This window comes from Pinus tabuliformis, chromosome Q (genome assembly GCF_031772625.1).
Source record: "Pinus tabuliformis cultivar Carrire ecotype Pingquan chromosome Q, CPIR1, whole genome shotgun sequence".
Taxonomy (NCBI): Eukaryota; Viridiplantae; Streptophyta; class Pinopsida; order Pinales; family Pinaceae; genus Pinus; species Pinus tabuliformis.
The window spans coordinates 735,976,641-735,992,700 of NC_142296.1; the positions used below are offsets into that span (position 1 = coordinate 735,976,641).

At 38.0% G+C, this 16,060-nt stretch overlaps 1 protein-coding gene across 4 annotated transcripts in view; it reads left to right on the plus strand.

Annotated features, from left to right (window-relative positions):
* LOC149221640 (Pseudouridine synthase family protein) overlaps nt 1-16,060 on the plus strand; it is a 318,019-nt gene that overhangs the window by 240,150 nt on the left and 61,809 nt on the right. The gene's annotated exons all lie outside the window — the stretch shown is intronic.

The following is a 16,060-nucleotide window of genomic DNA, read 5'->3' on the forward strand; positions in this document are numbered from 1 at the left end:
ACATCTTGACCATATTCATGTAGCCGCTGCATATGAAACGCAGCGTGATCTTGTCGCAGAAAGGGGACAAAACGCTCTGCGTCAGGAGGGAGCAGCGTAAATCAGCGTTCAACTATATGCAACTGATAGACAGCGTTCAAATGTATGTGACTGATAGACAGCGTTCAAATGTATGTGACAGCGTTCAGAACTGAGACTCGGCAAACGGTGTGTGGCAGCAAAACGTAAATGTAATATGGGCAGCGTAAATGTAAGGCCAGCGAGCGCTCAACAAGCACCTACGATCTTGTGGAGCAGATGCAGTATCTGTATGTAAGGGTTGAGAAGGCCAAAGATCTGCCCGCCTCTGCAACTATAAGGGTACCACGAAGCACTTGAGAAGAAATCAAACCCTGAATGACACCAGGTCTTTGCTTTCTCAGTCGTTCATGGTGGAAGCGGTGGTGAAGGACAACGCTAAAAAATTATGAAACGTTTATGGATTCTATGTCAGGACAGCCAGAGAGCAATCAACGTATTCAGATGAACAGGCAGAGGAACGTTAGGTGAATGTCAGGCGCAGGTCTTATAAATAGAATATGGCAGACAGAGCGCAGGTAATGGAATATGGCAGACAGAACGCAGGCAGTGTCAGACAGGCATACAGGCACTGAATTATATGGAGAGCAGAGGAGCAGACAAGGGAGTTACAAGGCACAAGAGCTAAAAAGGAGCTGGCTCTGATACCATGTCAGGCCAGGCAGTAACTCCATTAAGCAAAAACTGATTCGTGTGTTATTCCATCAGGTAGGTCTTTGTTATATACAATAGGGAGTGACTGTTCAGTTCATCTCCCGATGACTGTTCACATTTCTAATTTAATTATTTACATAAATTCACCCAATCATGAAGATTAGGTGTCAACAACGATTTTGAAAGAGAGAGTTTCCTTTCCTCTAGCCTACTAAGATCATATAAATTTAAATTAAATATATATTTTGATAAATATCTTGTTCTTTCAAGGATTTTATTTGCTACCTAGAGTATTGTTTTAACTAGAGAAGTATGCAGTTCTACTTGCATGTCTTGATCTAGTTCTTGTACACTAATTGTAGATTATCATTTTTACTCTTTCATGTCATATTTGTCTCCATTTCAGGATTGCTTTGCTTTGAATTTTTGAAGCATTCTACTTTTGTTTTAAGCAAAATACAACTTCATTTCTTAAAGAGAAAATACTTGGAAGGCACTAGTTGTTTATGTATTTCATGCTTATCTTATGATGGTTATTGCTCATATCAGTTTTTGCTTATAAATCTTAGAGAAATAATCTATTTAACTCTAACAATTCTCTTAGAAACCCACATCCCTTTTTAACTTAACTTTTCATTAGGGACCACCCCCCTTAGCTAACCTAGGAGATAGCTTAAACAGAGAGAGAAGGGATTTAGTGTGACAGCCCCTTCTCTGAGTTCCTTGCTAGCAACCACACCTTGTAGGGTTGAAGGCTTTTCTCACTGACTTGTAGGTAGGTGTAAGCGACAGGGTCAACATGAAGGAGAAAGAAGAAGAAGCATTCTTGATTTGTTTTTGGGCTACACTTCCTCCACAAGTGCGAAGATAAGGGCATCATTATGAATCAGCATAAGTCGAAAAGTTCAGTCACAAAAGGGAGCTGAAGTTGGGTCAAAGAAGGTCAAATTAGCAAGACGATTTGTCAAGGAAAGGAGTCTGGGTTAAGCGAAGTCAAAATGAGGAGAATCTGTCCATATTCCAACCACACTTGTGACCTATGGTTTCTGCATAGGAGGCCAAGATTGCAGGTCTGCAATAGCTAGCAAAAATTCTAAGTTAGGGATGAAATTTGAAGTTGTGGTACAATTTTGACCAGGGTTGACTTGGAGAAGGAGAAGTTCATCGAGAAGAGATGTTGACTTGGTCATGGAGTGGTTATTGGTTAAGGGTCTAGGTCTTGGAATTCGTCAATTGAAGATTCTATAAGAAGATGAATTCTGTGGGTTTTCCTCTTAAGATTGGAGAGATTTTGGCCCTGGCTGATCACCTATATCTTGTGTCCTTTGTCTCATTGTTCTTTATGGTTTGATAGTTGTTTGATGAAGAAGTACACGTAATAATAATTAAGTTGAAGAGGAATCCAACTAAGAAAAGTAAAAAGTCTTCACAAGTAGTTATCATTAATAGAGAAATCCCCTGTATCTAGCTACCGTAGATTTCTCAACATGGTATCCAAGCTATAGTGACAAGTCAAGGAAGGGAATCTCATCAAAGGACAATCAAGGATCGAAGTACTAATAGATCATCAAAGGCATTAATCATCATGAAGGGACACTCACCTCAAGAGCACCTTAAGGACAAGGATCACATCATCATCTTGAAGGAAGTCAAAACCCTAGTTCGTTCAAAAAAGGCATATGCACTTAAAGCATTCTTGGTAACAAAGGGAAGCTCATCAAAGGACAATCAAGGATCGAAGTATTAATAGATCATCAAAGGCATTAATCATCATGAAGGGACACTCACCCCAAGAGCACCTTAAGGACAAGGATCACATCATCATCTTGAAGGAAGTCAAAACCCTAGTTCGTTCAAAAAAGGCATATGCACTTAAAGCATTCTTGGGAACCTCGCTCAATCATCAGTTTTTGAAGGAAGACATCTTCACCAAGAAGAAATCATCTATTACCAATATCATTATTAAGATCAAGAAGACAACAGGTTGAAGATACTGTCATCAAGGAGTATCTTCACAAGTAAGTATATTTATGTCTACATTTGAATCTATCAAAATGTCTTTTTGCAAGGAAAACAACAATTTGGTTGCTGTTTCAAACTTTCTTGCTTGGAAGAAAGGGACAAATCTAAATCTTATAGAAAATGAAGTCATGGAACATGTTAAGGGCTCAATCTCTAAACCTCCAAAGGAAGAAGCTCAAACACTTAAAAAATTCATGAAAGTGGAAGTAAGGGCTCAAATGATTCTCATAGAATCCATTAAGGATCCCCTCATTCCCTATGTATCAATAGTAGAAACTTTAAAAGAAATATATGACAAACTTGTAGAATTGTTCTCTGCTATCACTACAAGAGAAGTGATCTTGTTAAGACAAGAACTCTATAAGATGAAGATATCGAAATAATAAGGAATGACCTCATACATTATGAGGGTGTCTAAAATAAGGGACCAACTGTAAGAGTTGGGAGAAATAATTTGACAAGGAAATGACTACCATAATGCTCAATGCACTACCGAGGAATGGGGCAACTTCAATCCGAGGAAGGAAGCTACTCCATTCAATGAACTATGGTCACTATGCAAGATAAAAGAAACCAACTTTAAGGCAAAAAGTGATGTAGGATCAAGTGACCAAGCTCAAGCATTTGCTGCCATGGCTAGAGGAAAAGGGAAGATTGGGAAGCTTGTTCCTTAGAAAAAGATGAAGAACATGTTGAAGGTTCAATGTTGTGGATGTCATGAATATGGGCACTACAAGAGAGATTGCCCAAAGCTCAATATGGACAATAACAAAAGAGGAAGGGAAGAATCCCATATCACTAAAGAAGTGGAAGAAGCTGAAAATAAGAAATCCAAGAAAGAGGAAGTAAAAGATCTCTACTATGATTGAGATAGTCTTCCTCACCTAGTTCTTTTCAAGTTTATGTTTCAAGTTTTTTGTTGTAAAGTATAACTATCATGGTAGGAATCATTAGAAGCATGATAGGATGCATCATGTTAGGAGATGGCATCATAGAAGCATACGATTGAAAGCAAGAGCTCGTGACATCATCATAAAGAAGCATGAAAGATAGCTGAAATAGAAGTCTATAACAGTCACCTATAGAAGGATGTAGCTCTTGGTAACCTCATTAGAAGCATAAGTAGTACTTATGAGAAGAAGAAAGTCATCTAGTATAAAGCTCATCATACATTATTCAAAAGGAGCATTTGCAGGATGAGGATGATCAAGATCCTCCGTTGGAATCTTCATTGGAAGGTTCACCTACTGAAAGAAGCAAGTGTCTCGCTAAGAATTCCACATTGTATGGGATTCATGGGATGATGGTGTGATGTCAAAAGAAGTGAAGCAAGTCAAGGTGTTTGAAGTTTTTCCAATTAAGGAGGCTGCTAGAGGATGTCTAGATGACCAAAAGGAAGAGATGAGGTATGTATGCTTGTATTTGATAAAATTGAGTCATGTCATATAGTTGCAGATAGCATGGATAAATGCTCTACCTCATGAGCATGATTAAGAGAAGGGGATCCCCTCCTTTGGAATGATGCAAGAAGGCGTGGTTCACATATTGACTAGATGAAATCAACATAATAAGTCCTCATATGGAATATGAAGTGGTTGAAAAAAATGAAGGAACTATGGATGGAAGTTCCCAGGAAGAAATATGTGAAGAAAGTAAGGAGAGATCATGAAAGATGCAACTATGGTCACATAGAAGAGGAAATCAACATCCGATGACTAGAAGGATTGACCATGACATCTCCATGGAAAAGGTATGAAGACTCCGATGAAGTTTGGAAAGGAAAGAGACCCTTGACATTTAATATTTTTGGAGATGTGTCAATATGTATGCAGGATGTTGATGTTACAACAAAGCAGATGTCATGATGAAAAGACCATCAGAAAGGTAATTTTGATTTAATGTTCATTCTTGATTTTTGAACAATATCTGGATGGGTTAATACAAGGCTATCAAAGGAAGAGCCGTAAATATCATCTACAACTGATACTCATGTGGTGGAATGAAAGATCCTGAAGGAAACATGATATGAAGAAGGTAGCAAGGTATGAAGGAAGGTCAGATATGGACTAATGGATCTCTTTTTGATGAAAGGAAGGTCAGATATGGACAATGGATCTCTTTTTGATGAAAGAAAGGATGACATTATTGACATGATTCATAAATGAAAGTGATGGATGGTTTGTGCCCTACAAAAAAGTCCCAAAAGATGAATGCTCCATATCAAAGAAGATGAAATTCATGACATTGAAAGAGGGAGCCCCTCAAGCAGTTGATTGAACCATGATCTCCACGTAAAAGAGTTGCTAGAAGCAGGTTCTTGGATAAAAGGGAGCTTGGTCAAATCCTTGGATAAGAGGGAGCTTGAGTACATTCCTTTTATAGGAATGGGTACATTCCTTCATAGGAATGGATATATCCTCCTTAATTGAGAGGGAGAGATAGACACATCATTCTTGTCTTCACTTGGGAAGAAAGAATGGTGGATTGGGTAAGCATCTGGCATCCGATACTCTTTGAGGATGTGGTAGGGCATCCACGATAAGAGTAGTCATAGAGGATTGATATTCTTTGAGGGCTAGGAATCCAAGATAAGAATAGTCCTGGTGGAACATACTTTGAGAAAGCTTGGGTGGGGTATGTTCCGAGAGAGACAATGATGAGGGTGTTTATAAATCATTGGTCTTGCTAGCATTGTGCTTTGATCTTGTGGAGAGATAGAGTTGTTAGTCAAGGCCTTGCTATGTAACGATGCTGGATGATATGATGCTATATAGATGGGTTACCAATCTGACTCTTCTTACGAAAATTCTTCAGATTGAGAATGTCCAAGTACCTTGTATGGATTATGAATACCTCCCTTGTTAAGAGGGAGTGTTGAAATATTTAACTAGGTTCAGTCTTCATAATGACATATGTAATCATCATTTTATGCATTTAATGAAATAAGAAAAATAAATTTATTATTGTTGATCTTGAGGCATGGGTTTCATGCTTAAGGGAATTTTTTTTTTAGGTCAAACACCCATTGAGTGGTTCTAGGTTTGTCATAAAAGTCTATTGAGTCATTGTCATGTATAAAAGACCCATTTAGGGCATGTTTCATATTGCAAAGAAATATTTTGAGTCAAGAAAGAGTCAAAAATAATCCTCCAAGGTCAAGTCAAGGGCTACCAAACAAGTCGGCCTACACAAGCATCAAGTCGGCCTAAAACAGTGACAAGTTGGCTTAATATCAAGTGACTAGATACCTATATATAGAGAGCACTTGACCTTATTCTAGAGACACACTCAAGCATCAAGAAGAGTTCGACCAAGGTGAAGAAAAGAGCCTAATACCCAGCGAAGGAAGGAGAAAGAAGAGGAAGCTTTTTTGATATGTTTTGGGGCTACAATTCCTCCCACATGTGCGAAGATAAAGGCATCATTTCGAAGAAACACAAGTCGAAAAGTGCAATCACAAAAGGGAGCCGAAGTTGGGTCAAAGAAGGTCAAATTAACAAGCCAAATGTCAAGTAAAGGAGTCTAGGTCAAGCGATGTTAAAAGGAGGAGAATTTGTTAGTATTCCAGCCACACGTGTGACCTAGGGTTTCGATAGAAGAGGATGAAATTGCAGGTCTGTAACAACTAGCCAAAATTCAGAGTTAGGGCTTAAATCTGAAGTTGTGGTACAAGTTTGACCAACGTTGATTTGGAGAAGGAGAAGTTCATTGAGAAGAAGCATTGACTTGGTCTTGGAGTGGTTATTGGTCAAGGGTCTAGGTCTTGGAATTCGTCAATTGAAGATTTTATAAGAAGAAGAATTTTGTGGGTTTTCCTCTCAAGATTGGAGAGGTTTTGGCCCTGGTTGATCACCTATATATCGTGTCCTTTTTCTCATTGTTCTTTATGGTTTGATAGCTATTTGATGAAGAAGAACACATAATAATAATTAAGTTGAAGAAGAATCTAACTAAGAAAAGCAAAAAGTCTTCACAAACAGTTATCATCAATATAGAGATCTCTTGTATCTAGCTGCCCTGGATTTCTCAACACCAGCCTCCTTACAAAAAGCTATGAGTTCCTTTGAAGTGTATTCTCCTCCATTGTCGAATCTTAAGATCTTTATCCTTCTTTCTGCAAGGTTCTCCACTTCAATTTTGAATTCTTGAAATTTGTTGAATACTTCATCCTTGGTCTTCTTGGTCTTTAGCAAATAGACCCAAGTTTTCCTTGAGTGGTCTTCAATGAATGTTACATAATACATATGACCTCCAAGATACTTTGTAGACATAGGACCACAAACATTCAAATGAATGAGATCCATAATTTTTTTTTTGAGCTTGAAGCACTGCTTCCAAATGGTCTGTTGACATTTTTACCTAATGCACATCCCTTGCATACTCCTTCATGATCCTACTTGAGTTCAGGGATTCCATTCACCATTGAATTTAGAGTTGGTAAGATTTTGTAGTGAAGTTGACTAAACCTTCTATGCCAAAGTTCACAGGTGTTGGAAAATGTAACTAGGTTCGACCTTCCTTAATGTATTTGAGTCCTCATGTAATGTACTTGTCAAAAGAATAAAGAGAATAATTTTTATTATTGTATCAATGACTTATTAAAGCATGGGTCATGCTTGGGTCATCATTTTATTAGTCAAATTCCCCATTGTGGACTCCTAGGATTAATATTGAGTCTATAGAGTCATTGTACATTTAAAGAGACCCTTCTTGGGCTTTTGAATCATGTCAAAGGTTTAGTATTGAGTAAAAAATAATTTATGTAACCTCCACACCAAGTTGTCCTAGAAGAGATCAAGTCGGCCTAAGGATGCTAATTCGACCTCACTTGGAGCCTATAAATAGAAGGAAGTCAAGTTCATTTGGAGAATCTCTTCTCAAGCTATTTCGATATCCCTAAGGAAGTTGGAGAAGTGCATAGTAGGAAGAAGAGGCATAAAGGAAGTGCGAGTTGGGTCAAGTCTAAGGAGAAGAAGAAAATCGAAGTTTTGAAGCTACTCTCTCTTTGTTTTGTGCCCTAGTTTGGGAGATCGAAGTCTTCCAAGTATTGTTGCTGCCAGTTGCTGCCTGATGTCGTAAGTTGTTGCATAGTCGAAGTTGCCGGGGTAGAAGTGTTACTACAAAAGGGTCGAAGATCTGGAAGGTTGACTTGGTGTGGAGGGAAGGTTTGGTCTTTGTCTAGGTTGAAGAGTTTCAAAGAATGCTATTGAAGGAAGATAATTTTTGACTGGGTTTACCCCTCGAGGGGGGTTTTGCCCTGGCATAGTGCCTACATCTTGTGTCTATTGTTTTGTGATCTTCATACACACAAAATATGGTAATTGCTTGATGAAAGATAAGATAATAAAGAAGTAAAAGAAGCCAACATAACTCACAAGTAATTATCAAGAAAGAGGAATCAAACCTTGATCTACTTGCATTGATTTCTCAACATGGTATCAAAGCTAAGGTCAAGAAAAGTTGAAGATCACTTTGTTGGCATGGATTCTCCCTCTTTGATGAACTACATAAGAATTGGTATCAACAGTGTTGGAAGCTGGATCGAGAAGGTCATCCACTACTTATTCAACAAGGTCAAAAGTCAAGGATTCTTGGCTGCTCTTACAGGTTCTCTTTGTGATGACAATGCATGTATAATTGATAGAGGAGCATTAAGACACATGATAGGAGAAGGTAAACAACTTCATACACTATCAAAGGAGTCATCTCCTCATGAAGTGGAATTGGGTGCTAACAAAAGCTATGTTGTTAGAGGCCTGAGATCAACATCGTTGAAGCTGGAAAATGGATGAAAGCTGCTCCTCATCAGCATTCTATATGTTCCATGTTTGAAAAAGAATTTGCTTTCTATTTCTTGTTTAGAAGATAAAGGGGAGAGAGTTGCTTTTGTTGATGGAAAAGTATTGGTTTGGGGAAAAGACTATACTATATAGCATTGATAAAGCTAGGGTTATTGGAGTTTGTGAAGGAAGCCTTTATAGAGTTATTACACCACCTCCTCAAGCTTTGGTTCACATGGAAATCGATCCCATTGAGCTATGGCATAGGAGGTATGGTCATCTACATTATAAGGTCATCCCTTCTCTTAGTCAATTGGTTCATGGCATCCCCAACATGAAGTTAGATCATGAAGGTGTGTGCAAGGGATGTTCTTTGGAAAAGCATAAAAGAAAGCCATTTCCGAATAGTGAAACTAGGTCTAAATAGATACTAGACCTCATTCATTCTAATGTGTTTGGGCCCATGTCTGACAAGTCACTTGGAGGTCATCTCTACTATGTGACATTCATTGATGACCATTCTAGAAAGAGATGGCTATACCTTCTCAAAACAAAAGATAAAGTGTTTGAAAAATTCAAGGAGATTAGGTCCGAAGTGGAAACCCTAACCAAAAGAAAGATAAAAACTCAAGGTTCGACAATGGTGGGGAATACATTTCTAAGGAATTGATTGCATATTGTAAGGAAGCAGGAATTAAGAGGGAGCTCATTGTTCCGTATTATCTCGAACGAAATGGAGTGGCCGAAAGGAAGAATAGGTCAATTGAAGAAGGCATTCGAACAATGCTCCTTGATCAAGACCATAGTTGCGGGGGAGCGCCCCCCCCCGCACCCGCTCCTAATCCGCGTTCCGGGCGGGAGCGACTCGGGAGCGGGTCGGGAGCGCGCTCCCGAAATCGCTCCCGAAAAGGGAGCGATTTCGGGAGCGCGCTCCCTAAAAAAAATTTCGCTCCCTGCCTTTTCGGGAGCGTTTTGCCTTTTTTGTAGTAATGTTCGAAATGCAATTTTTTTTGAAAGAAACAAATAGTTTTTGAGTGGGGCAGCTTAATGATCAAGTCTAGGCCCTAGTATTGATATGCTATTCATGGTAATGTTAAATTCTTAAAGTAAAAGTGACATTTTCTTTAATTTTCATTTTCATCCTTTTACTTAAATTTTTAACATTACCATGAAATGACTCAGGATGTTTGAGAGTGGTTTCGTCCTCATTGGATTTCATATGGAGAAAGTAGAATTTTAGATTTCATTCAAAATCTAGCAGACTTATCAGTTTTTCAGGATTTCAGGATTGGGGGATTGCAATGTTTCCATTGAATTTGTCATGTATTAGGGTATGGAACTCGTATTTAATCAAGAGTACCAATCCCTCTATGTACCTTGATGTTAGTGACATTGGTTGTCGAACTCCTCTATCATGACCCTTCTAAAAATGTACGCATCACTCAAACAAAATCTTGACTTGACATGCTATGCTTTTTCTATCTTATGTTAATGCTTAGAGGGTGATATTAATGACAAAGATCCCCATACAGATACAAAGGTAATGACAAAGATACTTCTGGATATTAATGCTTGGAGGGTGATATTCATGACAAAGATCCTGATTTTGCAACAACACTAAAAAATTAGACATTTCTCGTGGTGGCAAGAGGCCCAAGCATAAGAAATAGATAATAGATTTACTTCTCTTTTCTAGTTTCTAGTAGCTTTTATAACTATTGACTCTTTCATATTTATTATGATATTCTTTTAAACAATATATGACAATTTAAGTTTGAAGTTGGCAATTATAACTCATTAGTAATGAATTATGAATATGATGCTTCATGAAAGTTGAAAGTTGTTTCATTTCATTTCATTTTATAACATTTCATTTCATGTTAGATATTATTTGTTGTAATGGTTACACTTAGCTTACAAGTACAACTTTGGTGATCAATGATGATAAATGTTATATATTGAATTTTGAAAGCTTGAAACTTTAAGATTGATGAATCATGAGACTCAATATGTTGTATGTTACTATGTTACTAACTTGTGGACGTGGTTGATGAAGATTATAACTTCTAGATGATTGTTGTTATATGGTTCAATCTATGCTTTTTTATGTTTTTTATATCTAATTCATCATTCTACATGTTTTTGTTGACATATATGTATCAAAAATTAAAAAATATAATATATATATATATATATATTTTTTTTAAAAATCGCTCCGGGATTCGCTCCCAAACCGGGAGCTTCTGAAAATGGTCGCTCCCGCTCCCGTTTTCGCTCCCGCTCCCGCTCCCAATTAACATGGATCAAGACATACCAAAATTCTTATGGGGAGAAGCAACAATGACATCCGTGTATATTCAAAATAGAAGCCCTCATAGAAGTCTTAATAATACAACACCCGAAGAAGTATTCATAGGAAAGAAGCTGAGTGTGGATCACCTCCGAATCTTTGGAAGTCCAACATACATCCATGTTCCAAAGGACAAGCCAAAGAAGTTAGATTCTACTAGTATCAAGGGAATATTCGTTGGATATGTAACTAGGTTCGGTCTTCATAATGACATGTAATTGTGATTTTTATAAATGATGAAAAGAAGAAAAATAAAATTATTATTATGCTTGCTTCATGGGTTTCATGAGCAAGGGATTTTATGTTTATATGGCTTCCATTGTGAGCCTTTAGGATTTGTCAAAAGAGTTAATGTCATGTATGAAGAACCCTTCTTGGGCATGTTACATATTTATATCAGTCTATAGAATTGTCAAATAGCCCTCCAAGACAAGCTCTAGTTACTCCTCTTCAAGTAGGCCTTAAGACAAAGTAAAGAACTCATGTTAGCTCAGCTTATGGAGACACACCTATTCAGATAGCACAAGTCCGCTTATTTATGGGATAACAACTATATATGGCCGTGTAGGGTATTCACATATATACATTCAACAAGTTTAGACATCTCTCTGTAATTCGGGTGAACAGTGGAATGACAAGTTCAGATCATAGTTTAGATGTAAAAGAAGGAACTTAGATAGATGAGGAAGGGACAATGAGGATCTTTTTTTTGGGGCTAATCACAGAAACAAAAGTTCAGATTTTTGAGTGAAGGTCTCAGTGCTACAGTAGAGGAACATAGTTCAGACAAGGGCATATATACCACAGTTTGGTGCTATGTAGAAGCCACAGTTTTGTGCCATGTAGAAGCCATAGCTCAATGCTAGTTCGGTTCTTTGAAGGAGCTACTATTCAGTAATATATCACAGTGTTTCAGTGCTGCTACAATGATGAAATTTCGGTGACATTACAGTGATGTGTTTCAGTGCCATCTCAAGTATGTCTACAGTTCGTTGCTATCACAGTATGCTCAGATATGAGATGATCTCAGTGCTAAGAAGGTCGAAGCGAAAGAGGAGTCAAGAAGAAGAAAATGGCAAAGACAGTTAAGAGAACTAGTGTCTTGGTCTTGGAGTGGCTAATAGGTCAAGGGTCTTGGTCTTGGTATTCGTCAATTGGAATTGGAATCCCTATAAGAAGAATTTTTGCGGGTTTTCCTCTCAAAGAGTGAGAGGTTTTGGCCCTGGTTGATAGCCTACATTCTGTGTCTCTTGTCTATTTATGTTCATGCATTGGTAGCTGTTTGATGAAGAAGAACACTAATAACTTAAGCAACAAGAAGATCCTAATCTAATGTAGTAAAAGGCACTCACAAGCAATTACTAATTAAGAGAAACCACCTAATTCATGATGCCCTAGATTTCTCAACAGGTATAAGAGCTAAGGTGACTAAGTCAAAGGAAGGGCATCTAATCAAAGAGACACTCAAGGATCGAGTTTCAAGAAAGGCATTAAAGCAAGTTGAAGGATATAAAAGTGAAGTTGAGATCTGCATCAAAGCATCAAACCCTAGATCGAAGAAGAAGTCTACATTAAAAGTCTTGGGATCCTCTAGTCATCATCAAACATGACCCTCATCAAGTTGAAGAGATCTACAAAGCAAGGTAGCCTGAAGTATAAACATCCAAGAGAAGCACTACAAGGACAAAGATCACATCATCTTGGGGAAAGTCGAAACCCTAGAAACATTTTTGGGATCTACACTCGTTCACCACTGAAGAAGTCGAAGTATCTTGAAGGCTAGTTATCCAAAGAAGGCTAAAGGCATTTTCATCATATTTAAAGGGCTATAAGGCAAGTTTGCTCTCATTAAATCAAGGACCCCTCCCTTATCCTTAAAGAAGATCATATGAGGAAGCATCAAGACATCGTCATCAAAGGGAGCTAGATCAAAGGCGTTGTCATCATAAAAGGCGCAGTCTCCTTTTATTGAAGAAGGGATTTCATTTGGAAGAAGATCATCCAAAAGAGCACTAATACATCTTCATCAACTGCCATCAAAGGGATCAAGTTGAAGATTTCATCTTCACTTATCAAGTAAGTATCTTTTATTCTATAATCTAATCTAGTAAAATGACTTTGTTTTGCAAGGAGATCGATAAGATGGTTGGGTCATCGAACTTCCTTGCATGGAAAAGGAGGATAGACACAGTCCTCGAAGAAAGTGAAGTCATTGATCATATCTGTGGAAAAGTCTTGAAACCATCCGAAGGACAAGCATTATCTGAATACATGGAAAGGGATCAAAGGGCTCAAGGGATTCTTATGAAATCAGTCAAAGGTCCCCTCATTCCCTATATAGCAGGATTGGAGACATTGAAAGAGATATATGATAAGTTGGTAGAACTATTCTCTGAAGATGCAATAAGAAAGGTCATATCACTTAGATCTGATCTACACAAATTGAAGGTAATAAAGGATGAAGGGATATCTTCATAAGATCTCAACTACAAGATCTGGGAGAGATAATTTCAGATAAGGAAATGATCTCCTTTGTTCTAAATGCACCAATTGATGAACAAGGTAACAAATGCCTATGAGGATAAGAAATCTATCCCATTCAACAACTTGTGGTATCTATGCAAGATAGAAGAAGACAAGTTGTGAGCAAAAGGTCTTCAAACATTTATCGGAAGGAAGGGGAAGTTTGGAAAATTTGGTCCTCAGAAAGGAATGAAGAACATATCAATGCACTTTAATTCACCCTGGCGACTCCATTTTAATCCTAATATGCAAAATCTTGAAAAGTGGACCATTGTAAAAGAGAGATTAATCTTGGTCCTACATTTGCAAAACTCAATGACCAAGACCTTCAAGAACTACAAAAGGGTGTGGATAAAAATGCTGAATTTTATCAAGATTTATTGGAGGATATGGATAAGGAATTCATGCTCATGTTTCAAAGGTCAAAACAAAAACAACTCTACATAATAAGGTGTGCCTATGAAAATGATCCTAGTCGTCTCCTTGAACTTGCTGGCATACACTGTACTTTTAAAATTCTGACTAATCTAATCAATAACAAATATTATAATCAATTGCAAAGCCCCACAAAAGGTGATCAATTGGATGATCAAGATGACATTGAAGAAAGTTCAAGTATGAAGGATCATCATCAAAGTGAGGAATATATGGAAGAGTGGAATCAATCTGAAGAAGTTGGAGAGGACCTTGGGGATGTAATGATGAGTAGGAAGATGAGTCCTTGTCAGGTTCACATGACGAAAAGGATGATTTTGAGAACATGTGTTAGGAAGGATGAATATATGGAAGGTGAAGTTGAAACTAACCTTACTTTTGTCAAGGATCTTACTCCCAATGACTCTCCTTTTGAGAACCTTGAGGAAGGTGATCCCATTATCCCCTTGTAAGATGACATGGAAGATTACTTCCACATTGAAAAGGAGAAATGGGAAATTGTTAGTCCTCAATTTGATTGTGCTCCCATTTATGACACCGACAAGGAGGATGAGGCTGAGATTGGTCTTCCCTTTCTTTCGGGCATTATTTATGATGATATATCAATCAATAACCTTGGGAAGGAGAGTTATTATTTTCCCTTGCATGAAGAGGGGCAATGGGAAGTAATTGATTCTCCATTTAGCAGAGACCCAATCTTTGATACTAATAAGGGGGAAATCGGTAAGGTTCCTACCCATCCTCCTTATAATTCTATATTCAAATCACTTGTGCCTTTAGATTATGATTTTGGGGAAGAAAAACCCGTTGAATATAATACCTCATTCTCCCCTTTGCCTTTACCTCTTGTTCATCATATTGAGTCTTCCTCGGGTAATTCTCTCACCCCTTTTCAAATGATCTCCATTGACCATGGGCCCCTTTACTTTCCCAGGTATGATGTTGAGGAAGACCCATCCATTAGTTATATCCCTCCTTCCACCTCATACCCTCAAGATTGTGAACACAATCACTTCATTGAGCAACCAATATGTTGCCCACTTCTGTGTCCCAAGTCTCCTTTCTCTTCCCATCACGACCTTGTGGCATCCACGAATAATACTACAAACAATGATTGTGATAGGGAGTTCTTGAGAGTGATCATTCATTCCACCATTGTGTATTTAGAGGGAAAGCCCCACACTTCTAAATTGACTTATTTTCCTAGGGCTCCCTGTGTTGGAAAATATAACTATGTTCAATCTTCATTTAATGTATTTGAGTCATCATGTAATGTACTTGCCAAAAGAATAAAGAAAGGAATTATTATTATTGTGACTTATTAAAGCATGGGTTTCATGCTTGGGTCACCATGTTTTAGGTCAAGGTCCCCATTGAGGACTTCTAGGACTTATCCTGAGTCAATAGAGTCTTTGCACTTTTAAAGAGACCGTTCTTGGGCCTTTGAATCATGTAAAATGGTTAAATATTGAGTCAAATATAATTTATGTATCCTCTGCATCAAGTCGGCCTAGAAGAAGATCAAGTCGACCTAAGGACCCTATTCGAACTCACATGGAGCTTATAAATATAGGCACATCGAATTTATTTGGAACACACTCTCTCACAAGAAGTTCGATATCTCTTGTAGTTGGGAAAAGTGCGAACTCTGTTGCTGGGAAGCCGAAAGAAGTGCGAGTTGGGTGGAGTCTAAGGAGAAGAAGAAAATCGAAATTTTGGTGCCTCTCTGTCTCTGTTTCATGCCCTAGATTGGAGATCGAAGTCTTCCAAGTTTCAGTGTTGCTGGAAGCTGCGAATTGCCAGAAGCTTCTACCTAGTCGAGTTGCTGGAAAGGGGTCAAAATTCTAGGAGGCTGACTTGGTGTCGAGGGAAGGTTTGGTCTTGGTCGAGGGTGAAGAGTCTTAAAGAATACTACTGAAAGGAAGAATTTCTTGACTGGGTTTTCCCCTCGGGGGAGGGGGCGGGGTTTTCCCTGGCATAGTGCCTACATTTGGTGTCTATTATTTTATGTTCTGCTGCTTTGGTAATTTATTGATAAACTAAAAGAAAGAAAATATAAATAATCGTAATAACAAGAAACATCACAAATAATTATCAAGAATAAGAAAATCTTTTTTGCCTTTCTGATTTTCTAACATGGTATTAGAGCTTTGGTGAAGAAGGAAGAAAAAGGCAGTCTCAAGCACTTGATCAGGGAACCATTCAAAAGGATTATCTC